We start from the raw sequence: 18,966 nt of genomic DNA, 5'->3' as shown, positions 1-18,966 counted from the left end.
TTAATATCACTTTTCACAGTCTCCCAACTAGTTGCTAAGTCTGCTGTGAAAAGTGATATTAACATACAAATATAACTTTTCACAGCAGGTTTACTCAGCCACTGCAAGTCTGGGGACTAATTAAGCCCTGGATGGGGAAGTGAGTAGGGAGGCAGCAGGGGCCAGGCACCATGGGGGGAATGAATAGGGGGCCAGGGGAGGGGCTGGATGGGGGCTGAGGGAGACAGTAAGGCCCAGGGGCAATGGGCTGGGTGGGTGAAGGGCCAGAGGCTGCAGTGGGGGCCAGCACCCACCGCTGCACAGCCAGGGCCCAACCCAAAGCCCTTTGGCTGGGGCCTGAGGCCCAGCGGCTGGCGAAGGCAGCAGGGGCCAAGGGCAGTGGGGAAGGAGTGGTGAGCCTGGGGCCCAGCAGTCAGGGGACAGAGCATGCCTGCCACTGCACAGATAAAGCCTGGGGCTGGAGAAGGCAGCAATTGCCAGGGCGATGTGGGAGAGGGGCAGGGTGATGAGACTGGAGCCAGAGGATGGGGCCCATGGCCAGAGCCCGAAGCTCTGCAACTGGAGTCTTCCACCCACTACCCCTGAAGCCCGACCCCACCACCCCTGGGAAGGTGGACAATTCACTGGCTTGCCTGCTCCTCCAGTGTTTGTGTCTTCAGGAGGGGGCAGGACCCAGCCCCTGCTGGAGGCCCCAGGGCAGGGGCTGCTGCTTTGCCCCTGCACACCAATCACCGCCCAAGAGGCTGTAGCTGCAAGAAAAGCCCCGGACTGCATGAGGCCATTGTGGCCGCATTTGAGAAATGCTGCCCTGGTTGGCTTCTGAGACCTAGATATTGGCTTCTTCCTTCTAAGCAAAGCCAGGCTAATTTGGGATTCTTGCTAACATTTATCTCAGTACAGGATGGCCCTTCACACAATGTCATGAAATGAAAACAGTCAATTTTATACAAGCTTGTCTGTCCTCCTGGGAGCTTCAAAATCCACACACTTTGCTAATTTCAAGGAAGCATAGAACTGAGATCCTTCCCACCTGTAGTCATGATAGATCAGTATTTTCATAACAGTAGGATAAAATTAATCCCAGACTCCTGGGTGAACCTTATCTAAATTCCCCTTGTTGATGTGGAATTACATTGAATATTGTGTTTTTTCACTTCCTTTCTTAAGCTGTTGCGTCATGTTGTAGTTAAACAGTTGCTGCAATTCACTCCCCAAAAGGTGGTTGCAGTGATTTTTATTTAGTCTGTTAATAACAATTGCAAAGCCTGTTGTGAAGCATTTGGATTTGTCCATCTTTGGGTGGCAGTTGTCAAATTTAGTGCCTCCTTCTGCAAGGTGCTGAGCACTTTGAACTCCCACTACAGTCATGGACACTCAGCACCTCACAGGACCGGGCCTTTAGACTGGATGCTCTTTGAAGCTTACTAGATCATTTCCAGTAAGACTCAGCAAAAGCAGAACCGTGTATTGCATGCTCAGCAATTGGCAGATATTCTGCTTTTGCTGAGTCCTAAGTAAAGATATAATTATGCAAGAAAATAAACAATATTTTATCAACTTCTCCTGCTCTAATGGGGCAGACTTTAATGTTGCTGGAGCAATGTAAAGTGGCCTTAGTGTAAATAAGAATCCATCCACAAATTTGCAAATAGAAGGTATAATGCAGATGTTAGCAGTTTGAATACATACATAGAATATCAGGGTTGGAAGGGACCTCAGGAGGTCATCTAGTCCAACCCCCTGCTCAAAGCAGGACCAATCCCCAACTAAATCATCCCAGCCAGGGCTTTGTCAAGCCTGACCGTAAAAACCTCTAAGGAAGGAGATTCCACCACCTCCCTAGGTAACCCATTCCAGTGCTTCACCACCCTCCCAGTAAAAAAGTTTTTCCTAATATCCAACCTAAACCTCCCTCACTGCAACTTGAAGACCATTACTCCTGGTTCTGTCATCTGCTACCACTGAGAACAATCTAGATCCATCCTCTTTGGAACCCCCTTTCAGGTAGTTGAAAGCAGCTATCAAATCTCCCCTCATTCATCTCTTCTGCAGACTAAACAATCCCAGTTCCCTCAGCCTCTTCTCATAAGTCATGTGCTCCAACCCCCTAATCATTTTTGTTCCCCTCCGCTGGACTCTTTCCAATTTTTCCACATCCTTGTAGTGTGGGGCCCAAAACTGGACACAGTACTCCAGATGAGGCCTCACCAATGTTGAATAGAGGGGAATGATCACGTCCCTCGATCTGCTGGCAATGCCCCTACTTATACAGCCCAAAATGCTGTTAGCCTTCTTGGCAACAAGGGCACACTGTTGACTCATATCCAGCTTCTCGTCCACTGTGACCCCCTAGGTCCTTTTCTGCAGAAATAGCAAATGTACAGCAAATGTACATTTCCTTCCCCAAAATGTAGGCTGCACCCCGCAGCAGTTATTGCTTAAGGCAATTTATTTTTCCCTGGATCTGAAGCAACATTTATCACTGGCACTTTTCCAGTTGCAGCAGTCAGAGTCCATGACATATCCTGTTCCCAAATCCAGAACCTTTTATACTACTCCACAGGCAGTGACTTAAAGGGTGTGTACAGGCCTTGCACAATGCAGTGAAACAGAACTGTTACACTGTGTAGCTTTTATATATATATATATATATACCAGAAATGCTAAGCAAAGCAGGCTACTTCTGGTGCTACACACTTTCTGAAGATATGCTTTCCTGCACAAGACTGGGTTCTTAGTCAACATGTAAATGAAATAATGTTCAAACCGCTCACACTGAAATAGATTGTCCAAGCACAGGAGTCCACTTACTTGGCAGGACAACACAAGCTGAACACAGTACACTTGTGCTCCATCTGTTACATTGACTTCCAATTTGTTTCTTAGTGCAATACAAGATGTTATAATATAAAGCTCTATATGGTTTAGGTATTGGCTTATGTGACGTCCTAAGACACATGGTCAATTGGCGACTTCTAACAGACTCTAGTTTCAATTTTTAGGGCCCTGGCAACAGGCTATATTCAGCAAAAAGTTTCAATTTTTAGGGCCCTGGCAACAGGCTATATTCAGCAAAAAGTCCACATCTTTGGAAGTTGCTCTCCCTGTAAAGTCACTAAAGCCCCAGGTTTCTGGCTTTCAGGGCAGAGCATATGCAGGAGAGCAGGAGGAGAAACCAAACTAATTCTCCCCCAAGATGTACAATGGAATTCATTGGTTGACTGTTTAGAGCTATTTATTAAGAACTAGCATATTCTGGTGACAATTTGTGAAGAAAATTGTGACAAAATAGATTGAAGGATCACAGCCAAATTAGTCAACATTGGTCTAAAGAGAAATGTAGAAGGTGTGTTGAATATACTGAAACCTACTTTCATAGCCTTGGACAAACTGCAGAAAGATTGCTGCTGTATTGCCGATGCTGTTGAAATCTGGAAAGAACTTCAAGAGACATTTATTCACACAGTGCATAGTCAACCTGTAGAACTCTTTGCCAGAGGATGTTGTGAAGGCCAAGACTATAACAGGGTTCAAAAAAGAACTAGATAAGTTAATACAGGATAGGTCCATCAATGGTTATTAGGCAGGATGGGCAGGGATGGTGTCCCTAGCCTCTGTTTTCCAGAAGCTAGGAATGGGCAACAGGCAGGGCCGAATTAATGCAGGGGCTTTAAGGGCTGCAGCCAAGGGCCTTGGGCTAAGGGGGATCCCGCAGGCCGGACGGCCCACTGCTTCTTTTCATTGGGCCCATGGCAAGTCTCCGCGCCGTGGGCTGGACACTGGTCCTCGAGCCTCGGTGCCTCCCCCCAGGCTGAAGCTGCGAGTGCTGACTCGCTGATGTGCCCCTGCAGTCCCTGGATGAGGGGCATTCAGGGAATCTCTGTGCGCTGTCCCTGCCCCCAGCACTGGCTCCACAGCTCACATTGGCCGGGTACCGCAGCCAATGGGAGCTGTAGGGGCAGCACCTGTGGGCACGGGCAGCATCCACCGTGCAGAGCAGCTTGGCCCCTCTGTCTAGGGGCCGGACATGCCAGCCACCTCGGGGAGCAGAGTAGCGAGGAGCCGGGGTAGGCAGGGATCCTGCCTTAGCCCTGCTGCGCCGCTGACCAAGAGTTGCCCAAGGTAAGCGCCTCCAGGCCAGAACCCACACCCCAACCCCCTACCCCAGCCCGGAGCTCCCTTCTGCACCAAAACTCCCTCCCAGACCCCACATCCCCACCTTCATCCCAACCCCTTGTCCCAGCCTTGAGCCCCCTCCTGCGCCCAAACTCCCACCCAGAGCCCACCCCCCAAACCTCCTTCTGCACCCAACCACCTGTCCCATCCCTGGCCCCACTTCAGAGCCCCCCCAGCTGGAACTGCACCCCCTCCCATGCCCTCTCACACCCCAATCCCCTGCCCCAACCCTGAGCCCATTCCCCCACTCTAAACCCCCAGAGGCCCTACAAAATCTAATAGCCCCGGGCCCACAGGAGAATTAGTCCAGCGCTGGCAATGTGTTGGATCACTTGGTGATTACCTGTTCTGTTCATTCCCTCTGAAGCACCTGGCATTGGCCACTGTTGGAAGACAGGATATTGCACTAGATGGACCTTTGGTCTAACCTAGGGTTACCATCCTTCCCGTTTTTAAAGGGGACAGTCCCATTTTTGGGGACTTTTTCTTATATTGGCGCATATTACCTCAGACCCCCTGACCCGTTTTTTCACAGTTGCTAACTGGTAACCCTAGTCTGACCCAGTATGGCTCTTCTTATGACACTGAAGAAACAAATATTCTACAGCAAAGTTAATTTGCAGGCAATAAAGAAACAGATGGATCAAGCACTCAATCAATCTCATTTTCTTGCCAATATTCTCAACCCAAAGTACTAAGGTATATGCCTAACTACTGAAGAAGATGCTGCTACTATGACATGGGCATCTAATAATCACCCATCAATCAGGCCAATCATAATATCAGGGCTGGAGGTGAACCATTCAAGCAGGACCTGTTTGTTGATGATATTTTAGAGAAAGTCACACCATTGATAATCACTAGCTAAGCACCTGGAACCAGAGTTTGTTGAAGTGCTAAACCAGTTTTGGACAGCAGTAGCCTCTTCAGCAGGCACACAAAGAATATTTTCTTCATTTGGACTAAAAAATAAAAACTGAGGAATCTATTGGGAGTTGAAAAAGCAGGAAAACTTATATTTCTCTTCCAGTCTATGAATAAAAACAAGGAAGGAAGGGATGAGAGCTACTAGTTTTAAAAGTTTGAAGGACAGTCCAAGTACTTAGGAGACTGTTGTTTCATTTTCAAGAGACTTAGGTGAATACAAACTCAAACTCCCATCACTTTTACTTAGGCATATTTGAACATTTTCCCAGGCTGACCTGAAATAATCAATTTAATTAACTGATTACAGTTAATCTCTCTGTTCCTTTAATAAATCATTTAGTTGTAAATGTGAAACATGTTTTGATAAGAGAAATGTATGTACATCCAAAACATGTAAGGTTGTTTTGTTTAATAAATTTAACATGCTGTTTTGTGCATTTATAAAGCACTAAGGGCCAAATCTTGAACTCTTTACTCAGCAGAAAATTCCCAGTGAAGTCAATGAACCAACTTCACCTGTAATTACACCTTGAGCAGTTTCAGTTACTTCAGTGGGATTACATGAGAGCAGAATCTTACCCAATGTGAGTTTTGCCTGAATAAGAACTGTGTAAGGACGTCAGGACTTGGCCCTATGTGCATGAGTTAAAACAAAGTTTGATCCCTTTTTACATAATTTCTTTAAGCTGAGACAGAACACAGCCTTTGTTAACATATTACTCACTAGTCTCTCTCTCCGCTGACTCAACTGCCGCCTTCTCTCTGTCCTTCTCTCTCATTTGCATGACAAATTTAGGACTCTATGTAGAGATCTGGCAAAAGGGAAGCCACTGTAGTTAATTTTATTTTTTTCTTAAAGTTATCTATTTTGAATTTAGCTTAAACTTGGTACTCTTCCCACATTGAAACAACTTTTGGGGATTTATGTACACTTATTTTAACATGGATGAGAATTTATTCTGCTCCATCGCTGGCTAAACAGCCTGTGCTGTTGTATAGTGGTAACAGGCAGAGTTAACATTACTGTGCATTTTATTTTCAGTGCCATATCTGAAAACAGGGCAATAACTGCTTTTCACCTAATATATTTCAACAAGTCAATTTTCTACTACATCTACACATGGATTAAATGCAACAGGAAAACCAAGAGGCTGTATTGAAAGACTCCTTCTTTACAGAGTAAGTGCACCTTAATACTTTGAATATTCACATGGATTCTGCAATGTTGGATTTTAATTCTACTGTGATGTTTTGTTTGTTTTTTGTTTTTATTGTTTTGTTGTTGTTTGTTTGGTGGTTGATCTAAGAATTATTGGGCCTTCTGCACCCTTTTCTGCTTCTCTTGCCGTATACGATGAGGAGATTCCAGATACAAGAATAGGCTGCCCTGTGGCCCACAAGAGGAAATTCATGTGAGTGCCACAAGAAGCTGAACTGTTACACCGCAAATAATACAACAGCTTGAAAAAGTCCATTACCCTGAAGTGAAGGGAATCCTATGACAAAGTCAAATATTTTTGTACATCAGAATCCTGACAGCTAACAACCCTTTTGTGCATTGTTTAAAAAAAAATAATAATGGATGTTCAGTTTGCCTCCATTCTAAATAATACAAACTATTGTAGATGACTGACCAAAGAAATCATGAACATGCACCCAAAGCATGTTGTTTTTAATCACATAATTTTTTTTGCGCCAAAGGTGACTCTTTATTGAAAGTGTGATACAGTGGCAAGGAGAAAGAGAAGCAACTCAGAATTGCATATAAAAAGTAACAGAGATATATTGCTGTTCCACATATCTACAATGTGTTCATATTCTGTGCCACAAACTGTGACACCAAGGAAGAATGGTTTGTAGCAAAAACAAGCACGTGAAACAGGAAACTCAGGTTCTGTTCCCTCTTTGTCACCAACTTCTTGTGTCTCCATCTACCCATGAAGGGGTGTACTCACCCTATCAGCCAACAAGTTGAATTAGGCCATGTGGGCCCAATCAGTCAATTAAGCTACAAACAGGGGCGATTTAGGCTGTGTGGGGGCACTAATTAGAAGGGAGATCACCTGTAAGGGAACAAGCAGGAATTCTATAAAGCCAGGAGGCTGGCAACAGGAAGTCTGCAGTCTCACCCCCTGAGATAAGGGAGAAGGAAAGGGGAATAGGAGCCTGTGAGGAAGGGTTTACCCAGTAGGCCTAGGAGAGAGGGGGCTGACTAGGAAGACTGGTGAGGGCATAGATGTTGGAACTAGGAGTCCTGGGTGTGTGGCCGCATTGACCGGCTTGAAGTAGTTACCATCATATACAAGGTTTATGGTTTGGTTCAGTGGCTCTCAGCACCCCCATTATATAAATTGTTCCAGCACCCCTGGGTGAAGGAGGAGCTTAAAGAAGCACAGTAGGAAGTAGTCCAGGGAAGAGAGCAGTAAGATTGGTGAAGACCCAGAATTTTAACTGCTCACTGGGGGGTCCTGGACTGGACCCCAGAGTAGAGGGTGGGCCTGGGTTCCCCTGTACCATCCACTGCAGAGTGGTATTGCTTCGGACAGTGAATGGGAAGACTGCAGGAGTGACATAGGGTAGCAGGCATGAGGGCTGCCTGATACTGCTTGTGCAGAGAGACTTTGAAAGACACCCCTTCCCCCACCCCACACACACACCCAAAAAAGGGGAAATCAGAGTGTAACGTGGCCGGAGGGCTGAGTCACAAAGCAGCCGTACTGCAACTCTGTGAGCCGGAGGAAAACTGCAACAGTGGAAGGCTAGAAAGGGGGCATTGTACAGGGAGGAGCTAATTGCCAGAATGGGGTGCCACCCAGTGGTGGGTAGAATACATTGTTGTACTACCTCATTTGTAAATGGAGATTGGCAATAATCCCTTGCCTTGCAGGGATGCTGTAGCTGTTATCTCAAAGGGGAGCCAAGATAACTCTAATTGTGTAATGGGTGTAGGTAACAGAATATAAACAAGCCCCTTTTTCTCAGAAGAGCAGACCCGTCCTCTGCTGTATCTGTCACCGGTGGACTGGTGCAGATCTCCTTCCCTCTTCCCTATGTGGTGCACAAATAATAAAGACTGACCAGAAATAAGGCTTAAACAACAGGTAAGTGTATTAAAGGATAAATTACAGATAAGGGAAGGGATAAATGTAACGAGCAATAACTATATAAACAACACAAACCCAGTGACACAGCAGCTCTTCCTATGAGCATAAACCTCAGGCCCAAAAATACAGAACCCACCCTGGCAATTGAAAATGTAACCCCAACTAAGAAAACCCTAATTATTATGTCTCACTATATTCCAAGCACTTCCGTGGCGGTGGTGAAGTCCAGGACCTCCACTCCATGGCACCCGTAGAGGAGGAGCACTGGAGAGTCCCTCGATGACAGTTGGGATGGAAGAAACAGACCGAGGACCCTCTGGTTGTTGATGTTCCCAGGAGCAGGTAAGGTGGAATGCGTCTTCTTCTTTCTTCTCACCTCAGGAGTGAATGGTATTCTTTGATGGTGCACTGGTGCCACGAAGACCCAAGCCGCACATGCACAGTCACTAAGATGGACTGCACCACCAGTCTGTGATTACAGTCCTTTTATACAGTTTGTGGCGGGAAAACATGGTATGATCCTGGGAAAGCGGGAAACAGTCTGAGGTGGTAGAATCTTGGGGATAGCCCAGTAGTGGGAAAAAACAGTTAAATCCAGTTACATCCAGGCTAAGCTGACAGTGCATCGAGGGGTCACAAAATGGAGTCACAAGATGATAGCTTAGACTCCTCTTGGATTGCTGCAATATCCTTAAAAACTGATTATTGGGTCTAATACATGCATGTAATTTAATAAGCCATGAACAATATAACATTTCATACCCAACATAGCTATTGTAAAGAATTTTGAAAACCTCAGATGCAAGGCACTATATAAGTCCAAAATATTATTACAAGAATAGTAGAGCACATTTCCAATATTGATTTTATAACATGACATAAGGAAAAATAATGAAAAACCCTAACTTACCCTTAAAAATCAGTTTAATGTAACCTAGATCTGCCAACAGTAAATTGCTATAATTGTAATTGTATGGTGTCACTAAAGGGCAGAGTTAAGGTTATTTGGGTGCTTTACATACACATTTCCATACCTTAAACATGTTTGGATTTCTTTTAAATTTAACTCTCAATTTCTTGGGTCTGCAATACTTATTTTTAGAAAAGTTGCAACATTTTTGTAATGTCTTCTATCCTTAAATTGATATGTACTTTCAACCTTTACTTAAGCATACAGGTGAATCTGGCGCTTAATTTGCAATTGATTTACTAGATTGGTTTTTCCAGGATACACACACACAGCAGGTAGTACTGCAGAGATCCTAGGTGGTGGTGCTGCCCAGAGGCTGCCAAGGATGGGCTGCTGTAACTTTGGAGTCCCCCAAAGCTGGTTAAATCACACACAGGCTACACTAGTGCTCAGAACAGCTCAGGATCAGGAGGGTGAAAAGGTGTCTTCAAGATACCTTGGTTCCTCCAACACCTTGGGCGGTGCCTGTATGTGTTGCACTTCTAAGCGGCACAGCACACAATCTCACCCATTGCTTCATTTTCCAATTTTGATTATCTGTGAGAGCCCAGACGCAGACTTGGTAGAATGAGGTAGGTGATGGGAGAGATCACGCCTTTGTGGGTGTGGAAGGGGGGATGATGGGATATAAACAGGAATGTATGAGGAGTATGGGAGGGATGACTGGGGATTACAGAGTGAAGGGGGAAATGAGGGTTCAGTGGGGGTTGTCAGTATGGGTGAGCAGGAATGTGGAGGTGGGGGTCAAGGGGATTCAGTAACAATGTCTAGTTAGGGGAGGCCGAAGAATGGATGGAACAAGGTTATGTGCGCAGGAGGCCTGTAGTGGGGAGACCAGGGCTATGAACCCGGCAGGTGATAAGTGGGGATGTGCGGGGAATGGGTGGTATCCATATCCTCCTATTGATGTTCGTATAGAGAAAGTGTTCATCCTGTCCAGCTGGAGTCCTGACCCTCTCCAGTGAACTTAATCCAGTAGGTTGAAAAGAGACTCCCGTATGATGGAGCACAGGAACCTACATGCAATCACAGAACCATCTACTGCTGTGGCAGTGGCGGCCAAGTGATCTACCAGTAAGAACTGTTGACAAAGGCATATAGTTCCCTTCACAGTGCTGGTTCATTACAACCAATAGAATTGTTGCATGCAAATTAGCTGTAAAGGAAGGATGATGATTGGTTGCGTTACTTCTGATAGCACAATGGTTCCTCTTAAGAGTGACCTGAGCTGTTGATCTGGTCACTGGTCACTGGCTATTGTCTGTGCAATCATAACAATTCAATACAATCTTTAATAACATAGCTTAACAAACTAATTTTTCAAATGTACCTTCTGCACAAGATTTCAGTAAATTTTAACTACATGGAAGGTTTGAAGAGGCTATGTTATGCCATTATTAAAGAAATCAAAGTCAAAGAAAGATCTAAAAATAAGTTCTAAATGTCCTTAAGAGCTCATTATACATTATTTTAACTCAGGCTAACAGATTTACTTGTAACTTCTCCAAATGTTCATTTGGTATTCAAAAAGTAAGAGCTATGAGTTGGGGTATGATCATTCCTAGGGGAATTCTGCCCCAAAAAATTAAAAATTTTGTTCTGCATATTTTATTTGTTAAAATAGCACAATATAATCACATTACTTTCAATTATTTTGGTAATTTATTTAAGCTGCAATACAGAAAAAAGTCACTAACTATTCAGCATTTCCTAAATACATGGAAGTTAAGTTACAGATACCCTGCATTCCAGTTATAATTCTGGCTGATTCTTGGGGAAATGCTTGATTCTGACTGTCCTGACATTTTATTGACTGCTTGATAAAAGTTTTATTTGCCCTTAAAGTCTTTATTTTTTTTAATGGGTAAGTAAAATAGATTCTGAGCTGTAATCTAACCCCACTGTGGCATAGGAAAAAACAGTACATAGATCTTCCTAGCTGAGGATTCCCTTACTGTCATTTACAATAAAGCTCCTTTATACCTCTCGGGCAGTGTAAAGGAGCCGTAAAACTTTTACACCTGTTTTATGCTGGGGGAATTCACTAAGCATGGGAACAATTTCCTAACAACAGGAACAACTAGGCAGGCAGGCCGCTATATTTTCTGTTCTGTGTGAGGGGACAGAGCCTGCCTCATGCCTACCTCCAAACAACCCGAAGCCTTACCCCTCCACACCAGGTGCACCACAAAAGCAAGCCAGCATGAGGGACAGAGTCTTGCTCACTCACATGCATGCCCCCACAACCCTGCCCCCCCAGTAATGATTGGTGTCTCCCCATCCACACATGCCTAGGCCCCCCCACACACACACACACACTGATGCACGTCTCCGCTGGCTGTTCCAGGCACTCAAATAGACTGCCCAGGCTGCTGGGGAAGGGGTGAGTGTCCCACGCTGATTTCTTTGCTTCCCCATTTTTCTGCAGGGAAGCAAAGAAATCCATGGGTGACATGAATTCTGTGCACACACACACACAGTGGTACAGAATTACCACAGAAGTAAATGATATACTGCAATGTTCATCTATAACAAATGATGAACCTCTGCTTTAAAATTCAGGACTTAACTCAACTTTTTACTATGGAATTGTTACCAGCACCTGCAGAATGGAATTGCATAATAAGTGCCTCTAGAATAAGAATAGGCCAGAGTATGGAAGAAGCAAAATCCCTGGTAAGACAACTCTTTTCTATGGTCTCCCAGGATGATTTCACTGTTCATTTGTAAAATATGATGTTGCCCAAACAACCTTAACTCTGTCATATCTTTACCCAGTCTCCATTATAAATCTGAAACCCTTTTACCTCCATCTACCATCAAACCATCATTCACCTGTCACACATGGCTCATAAACCTTACTACAGACCATCTTTCAGTTAATGCTCTCATTATTTTATTAGATAGAGATACCCACAGCTTGCCATTTTACTCTTCATAGGCAGATCAGAGACTTAACTCTCCCAAATCCCAACTATCCACCATAGTGAAGAGACCACAATATATCACAGCTCATTCTCCAAAACAGTCTAACAACTCCATCCAACATATATTGAGGCAAAAACCCCAATTTACTCCATCTAGCTTCTCTACATGGCTTGGAAATCCTAAGACTAGTGGATGAGTGGTGGGGAGCAGTAGATGTGACATATCTTGACTTTAGTAAGGCTTTTGGTACTGTCTCTCATGATCTTCTCATAAATAAGCAGAGAAATATAGTCTAGACAAGCCTACTCTAACGTGGGTGCACAAGTGGCTGGAAAACTGTACTCAAAGTAGTTATCAATGGTTCACAATTAAGCCGGAAGGGCATATCGAGTGGGGTCCCACAGGGATCGGTACTGCGTCCGGTTCTGTTCAATATCTTCATAAATGATGTGGATAATGGCATAGAGAGTATACTTATAAAGTGTGCAAACAATATACATCTTGGAGATGTTGCAAGTGTAAGCGGGGGAATGGTCCCGCTATTGTGGGGAACTTTCCTGGCTTCTGCACTACCCCGGTGAAGTGGGCTAGCGAAAGGATCCGAGTCCTCGCTCCCACTTCCTTTACCCAGAGGCCTCCCTGCCCTTGAGGACTCCCCTTCCACTCTCCTGTCTGGCAGAGTCCTCGTAAACCCCGACAAGGCTGGGCCCAGGATTCCTGGGGGGCTTGACCCCCAACCCTGCTGTGGTCACCTAGGACAGGGGCTAGGGTGTCCCCACTCCGGGGTACTCTCTCTGCACTGGGCACCTCCCTGACCCACTGATCATTTTATACAATTTAAAGCAAATACAAGTTGTTTAATTAACAATTACTTTTTAAAAAGAATAAGGACAAATGGGAAAGGTTAAAGGAAAACCCATCACCCTGCTCTGTGGCAGGGATCATCACAAGCAGTGTCTCTGGAACGTCAGGGCAGTTCACAGTCTGTTCCTTGTAGGTCCCGGGCCTCCTTCTTAGGCCCTGGCTGTGCTGCAGAGATGCTGCGGGTTGGACACTTGCTCTGGCGGTGGCCACACGCTCTCAGGCTCTAGGTGGCAGGACCCTTCTTCCCAGCGTCGCCCCCGCCTGTCAGGGTTACGATCCCCCTCCAAGTCTGGCCTGCAAGGCCTCTTGGCTGAGGTATCTCCCTGCGCTGGGCCCACTGCCAGGGTCCCCCTCACTCTCCCCAGCTGCTCACCGCACCCAGCTCCGGACTGCTCCAGCCCCAGCTCCAGCTCCACTCTGCCTCAGCACGGCTGCTGCTGCTGCTCTGCCTCCAGCTCCCTGGGCTGCTTCTCTGGCCTCTCTGGCTCTGGTTGCTACAGCTCTGCCCCCAGGACAGGTCTGCTCTGCAGGCTGCTTCTGTGACGCTGCTCCCAGCTCTGACCTGCTTCCTGGCTGCTTGTCTGGCCCCTCTGGCTCTGTGGCTGCAGCTCTCCTCCCGGGGCAGGTCTGCTCTCTCTGGGCTGTGCTCTGGCTTTGGGGCTGCAGCTCTGCTCCCAGCAACTTAGCTCGGGCCCCTGCTCTCTCCTTAGCTCGGCCCCACTCTGTCTGACCCAGGCAATTCCAGCTCACACGGAGGACGGGACCCCCCTCGCCTCCTGATTCTCTGATTAGCCTGCCCGCCCTATCAATCAGGCTGATCTGGAGCATTGGCCTCTCCCCATTGTTCCTGGGGACTGTCAGTCTCAGGCTCCTGATTTGCCATCGACCCTTCCCCTTTTAGTACTGGGAGCAAGCCAATCAAAACACCCCCACTGAATGTTAGTAAGGGGGCAACAGTCCCCTTACACAAGCGCTTTGGAAGACAAGATTATAATTCAATTGGATTTTGACAAACTGGAGAAATGGTCTGAAATAAATAGGATGAAATTCAATAAGGAAAAATGCAAAGTAATACAGTTAGGAAGGAATAATTTCCTATTTTGTATTTGTGCAACTGATGACTGCCTAGGAAGGAGTACTGCAGAAAAGGATCTGGGGGTTATAGTGGATCACAAACTAAATGAGTCAACAATGTAATATTGTTGCCAAAAAAAAAGAAGCAGTGAACATCATTCTGGGATGTATTAGCAAGAGCATGGTAAGCAAGACCCAAGAAATAATTCTTCCACTCTACTCCACTCAACTGGAGTACTGTGTTCAGTTCTGGGCACCACACTTTGGGAAAGATGTGGACAAGTTGGAGACAATCCAAAATGATTACAGGTCTAGAAAACATGACCTACAAGGAAAGACTCACAAAAATGGGTTTGTTTAGTTTGGAGAAGAGAAGACTGAAGGGGGCAAAACAGTCTATAACAATATTTTACATACTTGAAAAGAGGAGGGTGATAAATTGTTCTCCTTAGCCATTGAGGTCAGGGCAAGAAGTAATGGGCTTAAATTGCACCAAAAGAGATTTAGGCCAGACATTAGGAAAAACATTCTGACTGTAAGGGTGGATAAGCACTGGAACAAATTACTTAGGGAGATTGTGGAATGTCCATCATTGGTGGTTTTTAAGAATAGGTTAGACAAACATCTGTCACGGATGGTCTAGCGAATACTTAGTCCTGCCTCAGTGCAGGGAACTAGATGACCTATCAAAATCCCTTCCAGTCCTACATTTCTATGATATCTATGATTATATCTTCCCTATTCACCTTCCATTGTGAGTCAGAGACATCACCTCACACATGTGCACTATCAGCCAATCCTTTCCAAATGTCTAGGCCTCAGTTTCAACAAATCACGCTAGTAAAATATTTATTTACCTTAGAGAGAAGGGAATCAACATGTCTATAGAATGTATATTATATGCTCATTTGTAATCAATTACTTTAAAGACTTCATAAGTTGTGATTCTTATGTTAGCTGGATGGTGAGTGGCTGCACAGGGGTAGCATTAATGTTGAATTTTGAATATGCAATGTGATATTTTTGCAAATGTATACTTATTTAAGTCTGTATAACTGAACATGTGTTTGAATATACATCTACCTTCCCTTAAGTGTTGATTTCCATACTTTTTAATGCTATTGGATAGATAACTTAAAATTTGCAGGGGCGAGAACTCTCTCATTCTCCCAAGACTCTGCAGCTAAAGTTAAAGACTTTCTCTTTAGCAATAATTCTGCTTAGGCTGTTGTAAATTGGTGGAATGACTTAGCAGAAAAAAGCTTATAGTCAGCAGGTCTCGTCCTCTTCCTCAATGTTTCATGCTTACAGCAAGGGAATGAAACAAGTTCTCATAATGAGACTCCCAGTCCTGGGTTTCAGGCCAGACCTGTGGTCCTCAGCTGTGGAACACAACCTTCTCAAAGGCATTCTCTCTCCAATAAGGCTCTCAAACAGCCTTTCATTTAGCCCTTTCATAAGCAGGGAGGGGAAAGCTTACCAAGCTTGACATCTCATTGACAGGTTCCAGACAATGCCCATATAGTGTACATCTATTCCATTTCCCCCTTTTTTTTGTTTTTGCTTGTAAAGACTCACAGTGGAAACAGGATGTTAGGATCAGACAAAGCAGCATCAAGCTACCAGCTGTTAAGGCTCAGATCCTCACAGTACTTAAGCATTTGTCCACTCAGCATTGCAACAGCTAACCCCTAGGCAGCCTGCTGACTAATGGAATCCTCAGTTCTGACTTAGGCTCTCAGCTCCCCATACAAACCACCAGGAGAGTTAGGTTCCTAAGGAAGGGATCCCCCGAAGCCAGCAAGCTGAGTGGAGAGCTGCTGAAGCTAGTCAGGAGTGACATACCAAGGAGATAGGTGAGGAGAGATTCAGGGAGAAGAGAGGAATTTAGGTGCCTAAATAGCTGACCTGGTGTTATAGGTACCTCCTTCTGCTTGGAATCCACAGCCATGAACCTGCTTCTGGAGTGAGATATCAAAGCCAGATCAGCTGCTTAGGTAGCCTATACCATAGACATGAAACCATGTTTCTTTCTCTTTTTGTCTTCTACTTATGCTCAATTCTTCTCACACTCACCATACACTTCCCAGTGCCTCAGCTGTCTTCTGTAGCAGTGCTGCCTGCCTCGCCTCTCCATCTCTCTCGCTCTCTCACACTCGCATGTGCACACACACTCTCTCTCTCCCTCCCTAGCAGTGGTCTGTGCCTGGCCCTCCTGTTGCAAAGTGTAACAGGTCTAAGGTGTTCTCAGAGCACACCTACAGGATTGGGCCCCACTCGTGAAATAGGTGTTCCCCTGCCTAGTTTGAGAATCCTGCTTCAGGGCCTTTGGCTTGAGCTAGGATTTGAGAGGCTCATTAGCTGTAAGGTGACATCAGGGCTACAGAGGATTTGTGAATGCCAACTAGCGGAAACTAGGCACCATGTGGACTTAGGCAGCAGCAGAGTGGTGGTTTTGAGGCTGTCCACCTAAATGGTGGACTTAGGTGCCTAAAGAAGCGGATAAGCACCTAAATACCTCTAAGGATCTGGGCCCAACTGCCCGAAGATCAGGCTGTAGAAATAAATATTTTCTTTCATGTGGCTATCTTTAGAAATGATAACAAAAGAGAGAGAATTGAAGGAAAGCTGAACATGTGACATATTAGAACAGTTTCTGTGGGGACCACTTTTTTAGAGCTTTCCCAAGTGTCAGTGGCCTTGTAATGTAACCCTTCTGCCAGGTGGAGCCAGCAGCAACCAGGACCAGGTTCAATATCTAGGGGTTCCTTTCCATTGATACAACACAGAACTGGCTCGAGCCCCCACCCAGTAACCTGGGAAAACTACACACCACCCCTGGGTGCCTCTGAGATCAATACTTCCCCACTCGCAAGCACAGAGTCCAAGTGTAGAAAATAAACTTTTATTAAAAGGAGGGAAGTAATTCAGCGTTAATTTGGGAAAACACCACAAACCGGGTCCATAAGCATAAACTATGAGCAAAAGACCCACCCCACAAGTAAGTTGGGCAGTGTCCTTTTCTGCTCAGGGTCTTAAGTCCAGCAACCCAAAAGTCCCTTTCATGTGCCTGAACCTTCTCTGCACCCCACTCTCAGTTGCTCTCCTTGGTCAAAGCAGACCCACAGTTCAGAGGTGCATCTGCAGAGTTTACCCCCACCCTGGGTGGAGGGGGGTGGTAAAGAGGCATCTTACTCGTTCCGCTGCTCAGGCACTCACTCGCTGCCCCTCTCTGCGGGGCTCTGCTCTGGTCCTCTCTGCCAGCTGGCCGCTCGCCAGCCGCTCCCGCTGTCCACCTGCTCGACGCACCTCTCTGCCAGCTGCCCTGCTGGCCGCTTGTTCACCAGCCACCTTTTGCTGGCACCTGCCTCTCTGCTGTGACCTCTGCACATCAGTCTCTTAGTGATTTTCAGCTCTTTGCAGGCTGGGCAGAAACTCAGTCCTACCACAAATGATTTCAGCTCTGATTGAGCATTTAAAATAAGAAAATATGCTTGGGGGGAGGGATAGCTCAGTGGTTTGAGCATTGGCCTGCTAAACCCAGGGGGTTGTGAGTTCAATCCTTGAGGGGGGCCACTTAGGGATCTGGGGCAAAAATCTGTCTGGGGATTACTCCTGCTCTGAGCAGCAGGTTGGACTAGATGATCTCCCGAGGTCCCTTCCAACCCTGATATTCTATGAAATTTATGAAGCCTATTTAGCTCTTTCTTTGAAAGGGGGGGGGCAGAGAAAGGGGAGGGAGAGAGAGAGAGAGAACAGGTTAAACCAGTCCAGGAAGGACCCTTGGGGGAAGGGTCCACACCTTCTGACTAGGGCACCTGTCCTCACCCCTCTTACTGCCAAAGGCCTCTGGCATTTGAGCCCCTGGCTTAATGAGGTCCTTTCAGCTGAGGGTGACCCCCACATTTGGGACAGATTAAGCACAGTTCTGCTCCCCTTTATTCACAATAATGCTAACATTGGTACCAGCATTTCACTACCCCTGCATTCAGTACTAAGGTGATTTGTAACCCAACACCAGCCAAAGTTGATCACTTTGAGCAACGCACCGCTCTATCTGCTGAATAGCTAGCAGAGTAGGTGTGTTCATGTAAATACAGTTTGCTCTTGAAGTGTCTCCCCCTCCCAGCTAGCTGTTAAGGAAGAATTCAGCAGACCCTGCTTACAGTAATGAACAGCTCTCTAAAGTCACTGTCAACAAAGATGAGTCATTAATTTCTCTTTCCATCTGCTTTAATCAAAGGCTATTTAATTCACCAAGAGAAGTTTCAGTTGTATTTGTAGAAGTTATGAAAATACAGTTTCTGTCAAATGATCCTCTGTTCATTCACTGTGTTAATACCCATAATACAGAAGCCACTGGCTGAAATTATTAATTATTGTAATTTTAATTCTTGTTATTCAGTGCAATGTGTTAACATGAATTCAGCATTTCCTTGTACTTTATTTAACACTGATGTGTCTGAAGGAGGCAGCAGCGGTAGCAATATGAAACTTATTAATCTTTTCTTTCCCTTTAAATTATTTTTCCCTTGCTAAATTCATTCCCAAAATGACCTGAATGAGGATAGCCCTGCCACTGCTAATTTATAGAGCAGGGGCCGTGTTTGGAAGAGCTGATCAGCAGTGTCAAAGGCAGTCATCATGATAAGTAATTCAGCTTAATGCCAGTTGGAACAGCAAAAAGAACGAGGAGTACTTGTGGCACCTTAGAGACTAACACATTTATTTGAGCACAAGCTTTCGTAAGCTTATGCTCTAATAAATGTGTTAGTCTCTAAGGTGCCACAAGTACTCCGTGTTCTTTTTGCGGATACAGACTAACACGGCTGAAACCTGTCAGCTGGAACAGTGGCTCCCAGACTTTTTATTGAAGCCCCTCTTGTGGTGGATCTCTGCCCTGCCCTTCCTTTCCTGCCTCTG

The sequence above is a fragment of the Emys orbicularis genome, chromosome 1 (assembly GCF_028017835.1).
Source record: "Emys orbicularis isolate rEmyOrb1 chromosome 1, rEmyOrb1.hap1, whole genome shotgun sequence".
NCBI classification, from domain to species: domain Eukaryota; kingdom Metazoa; phylum Chordata; order Testudines; family Emydidae; genus Emys; species Emys orbicularis.
This window is presented reverse-complemented; position numbering follows the sequence as displayed.